A 6,317-nucleotide genomic window follows, 5' to 3' on the forward strand; every position below is an offset into this window, starting at 1 on the left:
AACAATTTAATTTTTACCCACACCACTCACGTGCGCCTAGAGAGATGTGGTTGATGCAAGCATGCATTGCTCACCTAATTGAAGGAGCTGGAAGGTCAGGTCTAATATGGAAGGCAAGTAAAATCCGCAGGTCGAATTTGGTATTTATTATTTATTTATTTATTTATTTATTTATTTATTTATTTATTTAAATTTCTATACCGCCCTACTCCCGAAGGACTCAGGGCAGTGAACAGCCACAAGATAAAACACATAAATACAAAAATTTAAAATAGAATAAAAACAAATTAAATAATTTGGCTGAACAAATTTAAAATACCCCATAATTTAAAAACAAATTAAAATTTGCATTTAAAAAGGGGAGAAGATTTAGGCCAGGCCAGCTTGATGAAATAAAAAAGTCTTAAGCGCGCGACGGAAGGTGCGCAGATCCGGGATCCTCCGTATCTCCGGAGGGAGCTCGTTCCAGATCGTATTTATGATCTAAAACAGGTGTCAAACTGGATTTCTTTGGGGGACAGGTCAGCATTGTAGTTCTCCTTTGCGGGCTGGCGGGGGCGGGGGAGAGAGACACCTCCTGTAGCACCCTGCTGGCTGAAAATGGGCTGTGGGGGGGGCTTGTGTGGCCCCCACCCGTGGCCCATTTTCAGCCTCCCCAACCTCCTGCAGCACTCTGCTGGCCGAAAATGTTAAAGGGGATGCACACAAAAGCATCTCAAAGACTGAACTGCATCTGCAATAGATATCCTAATTAGGATGTTACTGGGAAAGAAAACTCAGTTTCAAGTTCTCTTGTGGCCAGATTAAACAGATTTGCATATCCAAGACCTTCCAGGCACACACCTCATGCTCTGTTCCCTTGAAAAATAAAACCGGACAGCAAAACATTCCTTCCTTCCTTCCTTCCTTCCTTCCTTCCTTCCTTCCTTCCTTCCTTCCTTCCTGCCAGCCAGCCAGCCAGCCAGCCAGCCAGCCAGCCTGCTGTCAGCCAGCCAGCCAGCCAGCCAGGCCAGGCCAGGCGGACAGACAGACAGACAGACAGACAGACAGACAGACAGACATCCTTCAAAGAATGGTGCTTGCACAATTCTGAGACCCCTTAGAACAGGTGTCCCCAACCCTTGGTCCATGGACTGGCACCGGTCTGCAGCATGCCAGAAAGTGGGCCATGAAAACAAGCAAAGTCCCATCCGTGGGACGCAGGCAGCAGGCAAAACCATCACGCCCCCTCTGGTCCCCAGAAAAAACTCTCTCCATGGAACCGGTCCCCGATGCCCAAAAAGGTTGGGGGCCACTGCCTTAGAAGTAGGCCTAATTATGAGAGGAGCAGGTAGATGTTTGTCTCAATTCTGTTTGGGAATGGAGGAGCAGGTTGCCTCCCTGTTGGACAATATAATCCTGATGTACCAAGATAAGCAATTTGGAATGTATATAGTCCCTCCCACAAACTGGAGAACAGGGGAGTAGAAGACACAAAAGTCCAGGTTATTGCGCTCGCCTCTTCTGATCGTCTCTGGATGAAGTGCTGCGGGCAAATGCCAGTCAGATTGCCAAAGGAGATTCCTTCTCCTGGCACTTGTTCAATGTGGTTTTTCACCTCTCCATGCCACCCTTTGGCCTTACCTTGAGGTCCAGTGTGACCGGAAGTATTTTGCTGAACAATATCTTGACTAGTCATTCTGACTCAACAGCAGAGAGGGTCATTTGGGCCTTAGTGATCATTCATATGGATCGCCAATAAGTTTATCTTGATGATGCAATGGAAAAGAGTGGGTGGTAATTGCCCTGCTGACTCCTCAAAGTATTATCTTGTGTGTAGTGATGATCACCTGAACACCTAGATTAGGCTTGATAGCGAGGAAATCATTTATAGTTAAACACAAGTAGCATAACCTGCACCTCCTTTCCTGTAAAGATAATTATACCTTTGGACAATCTTAAGTTGTCCCTTGGGAGGTCATAGTTAAGCTCCATGTTGAGATACAGGTAGACCTCAACTTACAACAGTTCATTTAGTGTCCGTTCAAAGTTACAACAGCACTAAAAAATGTGATTTATGGCTTTTTTTCACACTTACAATCTTTGCAACATCCCCCCCCCCCATGGTCACATGATCAGAATTCAGATGCTTGGCAACTGGTTCATACTTATGACCGTTGCTGTGTCCCAAGGTCATGTCTGATCTCCTTTGGCCATCTTCTCACAAGCCAACAGGGAATCCAGGTTACTAATTTATCCAATGCAGTGATTCACTTAACAACTGTGGTAAGAAAGGTCGTAAAATGGGGAAAAACTCGCTGAACAAATGTCTCACTTAACAACAGAGATTTGGGGCTCTATTGTGGTCATAAGTCAAGGACTACCTATAGGTCTAAATCAAGTCCCAAGCACATGTCATTGTTTGGAATCCCCCCCCCTCACAAAAGGTGTGAGCATTTATCCGAAGCTCTAGCTTGCTCTGCATCCCATTTCACATCAGGAAGGGCAAGTCACTGTTCAGAGAGGATAATCAGCCGGTTCGGACCGGTTCAGGTGAACCGGTAGCAGAAACAGTGGGTGGCCACTCACCCGCCCACCCGGCCCAGCTCTATGCAGTCCTATTTAGGCACATTTTTGAGGCCGGCCGCATGTGCGGAAGGCCCATGCGTGAGCAAAGCGCATGCACGAAAGGCCAGGCATGAACAAAGCGCATGCACAGAAGACTGGGCACATGCGTGAAAGGCAGGTGCATGACTGAAGTGAGAGTGCACGCGCGCAGCAAACCGGTAGTAATAAAATGTGAAACCCACCGTGTCATCGTTCTCTCCAACCACAAAACTATGCCGAATCATCTGCACCTCCACATTCTGAAGTGTTCTCTTACAGAACACATAAAGTACCATTTTTATTCTGACCCAGCCTTCGCAAGTAGTGAGGAGCATCTGGAGGCTCCAACTGGCGCAGAGTGCAGCTGCGCGGGTGGTAATGGGAGCGACATGGCGCTCCCATGTAACACCCCTCCTGCGCGAGCTGCACTGGCTCCCAGTGGTCTACTGGGTGCGCTTCAAGGTTTTGGTTACCACTTTTAAAGCGCTCCATGGCTCAGGACCTGGGTACTTGCAGGACCGCCTACTACCACCAATAGCCTCCCACCGGCCGGTACGCTCTCATAGAGAGGGGCTCCTCCGGGTGCTATCGGCCAAACAATGTCGACTGGCGGCCCTCAGGGGGAGAGCCTTCTCTGTGGGGGCACCTACTACCTGGAACGAGCTCCCCCCGGAGATACGGAGAATCCCGGATCTGCGCACCTTCCGCCACGCCTGGCCTAACTTTCTCCCTCTTTTTAAACAATTTTAATATTTTAATATTTTTAATATCTTTTAATCCTCAATGTTTAAATCTGTTTTAAATTGATTGGGGTTTTAATCTGTCTGGGCCAAACTATTTAATTCGATTTTATTTCTGTTTTTAAATTTTGTATGTATGTATTTTATTGTTGGCTGTTCACCGCCCTGAGTCCTTCGGGAGTAGGGCGGTATACAAATCAAATAAAAGATAAAGATAAAAGATAAAGATAATTTACTCGCAAGTAAAACAACCCCTTTTTATAACAGGGCAGTAACAGTCTTTTATTCACAGGGATAAACCAAAAAATCAAATGTAATTAGTCCCAACAAACCTGGGTTTATCCAAGAAATCTTGCTGTATACTAGAAACCAGGGGTGAAATGCTCCCGGTTCGGACCGGATCAAGCGATCCGGTAGTGATTGTGACAGGTGGTTCGGAGAACCGGTAGCAATGGCGGTATGAGGCTCCGCCCACTCGCCCAGGTGTCATTACTTCCTGCTTTTAAAAGATAAAAAAGATTTATCTGACGATCACAGCTGTGCCGCGCAATCGTCAGAGCCTTTTTTAACCTTTTAAAAGCATTTTTTTACAACCTATTCGCCCGAATAGGTTGTAAAAAAAATGCTTTAAAAAAGTAAAAAAAAAAAGTTGGCCATACCCACCCAGTCACATTACCCACCACCACCAGGCCACGCCCACAGAACCGTTAGTAACAAATTTCACCACTGCTAGAAACGAATGGTTGTCTGTGACAACTGGCCACTCCCTAAACCCCTCCTATTATTATTATTTCCTATATATTATTTCCCAGCCAGGGAGGGGCTGTCTATCGTCTGCATCTGCCTCTCCCTGAGAGCCGGCTTATTGCTTTCCTGTGCTCTCCTCTCTTTTCCTCTCTACGCATACATGCATCTAGGATGGGCCTCATCTGTTCCTCCCTGAAGTCCTGAAGACAGCTGCCTCTCCACCTGAGAGAAAATGGAAGGCCCCAGCTCAGCCTCGGTCTCTGATGCTGTTTCCTTATCAGAACCTTCCAAAGGCTCCAAAGCTGGCCTAGGATCTCCCTCCACCTCCTCCTCATCTGACTTCAGCTATCTCTGCTGGCTGCCAAAGGGCCACCGCAATTTTATGTATTCAAGATTCTTTCAACTGCAGCAGGCAATTCTGAAGCAATATCTAAGAAGCTTGGTTCCAAATTACAGGGAGTCCTCGACTTATGACCACAATTGAGCCCAACATTTGTATTCTTAAGTAAGACAGTTGTTAACTGAGTTTTGTTTCATCTTACAACCTGGCTTACTATAGTTGTTAGGTGAATTGCCACAGGTGTTCAGTTAGTAACACGGTGGCTAAGTGTTGTGGCCCGTCAGTGGCCTGTGCAGCTAGTAGCTGATTCTGACAGCGAGGAGGCTGGTGTGGTGCTGCACCAGCAGCCTGTGCAGCTGGCACTCAAATCAGGCAATGAGGAGGCTGGAGAAGGTGTGGTGCCAGAGGCGGGGATTCAGCCAGGGCCTTCAGAACCTCCAGAAGCTCCCATAAGTGGAGAGGAAGAAGAGGAGGAGCCTCTTCTCGATGCACGGGCGTGCAGAGCTGCCAAAGGGCAGGAGTGGCTCCTCAGGAGGAGGTCTTCTCGAGAGTAAGGCTTGGGGCTAATTGGCCACTCCCCTAGCCTATTTAAGGAAGGACAATGACTGAGGCAATTTGCAGGGAACAACTTCGTTCACTCTCCTTCGCGTCCTGATCTTAGTTCTCTTATCAGTTTCCTGCAAATTGCTTCTGGGCTTTCTGCCAACCATAGTAAGATTACGATTATTTATCCTTTGGATTCTTGTAGGCTGTTAAGAAAGTTAATTAACAGCCTTTATTTGAAAAAGACTCATGGCCAAAGACTCATGGGTGGGCATGGCCAACTTTTTTTTTTTTTTACTTTTAAAAGCATTTTTTCTACAATCTCTTCGGCCGAAGAGGTTGCAGAAAAAAATGATTTTAAAAGCCTCTGACGATCCCAGCTGAGCCGCACGATCATCAGAGGCTTTTTGTTTTACTTTTAAAAGCATTTTTTCAGCCGAAGAGGTTGTAGAAAAAATGCTTTTAAAAATAAAAAACAGCCTCTGATAATTGCACAACTCAGCTGGGCATGGGGGGGAGCAGGGATTTTTGCTATCGGTTCTCCGAACCATCCGCTGCCATCGCTACCAGATCAGGCGATCCAGTCCGAACTGGGAGCATTTCACCCCTGACCAAAAGTCCCAATAGCCCAAGTGAGGAAAAACAGGAGTCATCTTCAACATAAAGTGTAAGTATTATAACAACCACTATGTGGGGAAGAAGACTGGCAGAGCGTCTCTATGAACACCAACTAGAGGCAGAAGATAGGTTGAAACATCCTTAATCTCACAACAATTGGACAGGCTCAACCACAGTTTCAACTGGGAAACTATGAGGATCATAGACCAAGCTAAAACCAAAAATGCTAGGGAATTCCTGAACCCTTGGAACTCAGACAAATTAGCCATCGACAGGCACATACATATAAACTACATTTATATACTATTCAAAAGAAACAATTAAAAAGCTAATAAGGAAACAAAAAGACAGCAACCAATACCCAGATAAGCAGGTATTACCACCAGACAAACAATCACAGAAGAAAACAATTCCCTAATCAAAGAACTACCAAACTTACAGGGCAAGCCTAATTATATAAACAGGGAGCATTGACACTGTTGATGTTGCCTAGTTGGGTAATGACAACATCTGCAAGAAAACAACCAAACTCAGAGAGCACCAAGGACATCAAGAGGCCGCATGTATTGCCACAGCCTAAGTCTTAAAATAGCTTGGGGCAAGTCATCCATTTCACAACAATTCTCCTCTATTTGCCTTCTAATTGCCTCTCTTGTCATTTAAGCTGCTATTGTCCTATATTTCATGGAGCTAATTTTGGCTGGAGGAGATACTAAGGAAGGATTATATTTACTTCACTAAAG

This window comes from Pantherophis guttatus, chromosome 6 (assembly GCF_059756535.1).
Source record: "Pantherophis guttatus breed Tessera chromosome 6, ASM5975653v1, whole genome shotgun sequence".
Classification (NCBI taxonomy): Eukaryota; Metazoa; Chordata; class Lepidosauria; order Squamata; family Colubridae; genus Pantherophis; species Pantherophis guttatus.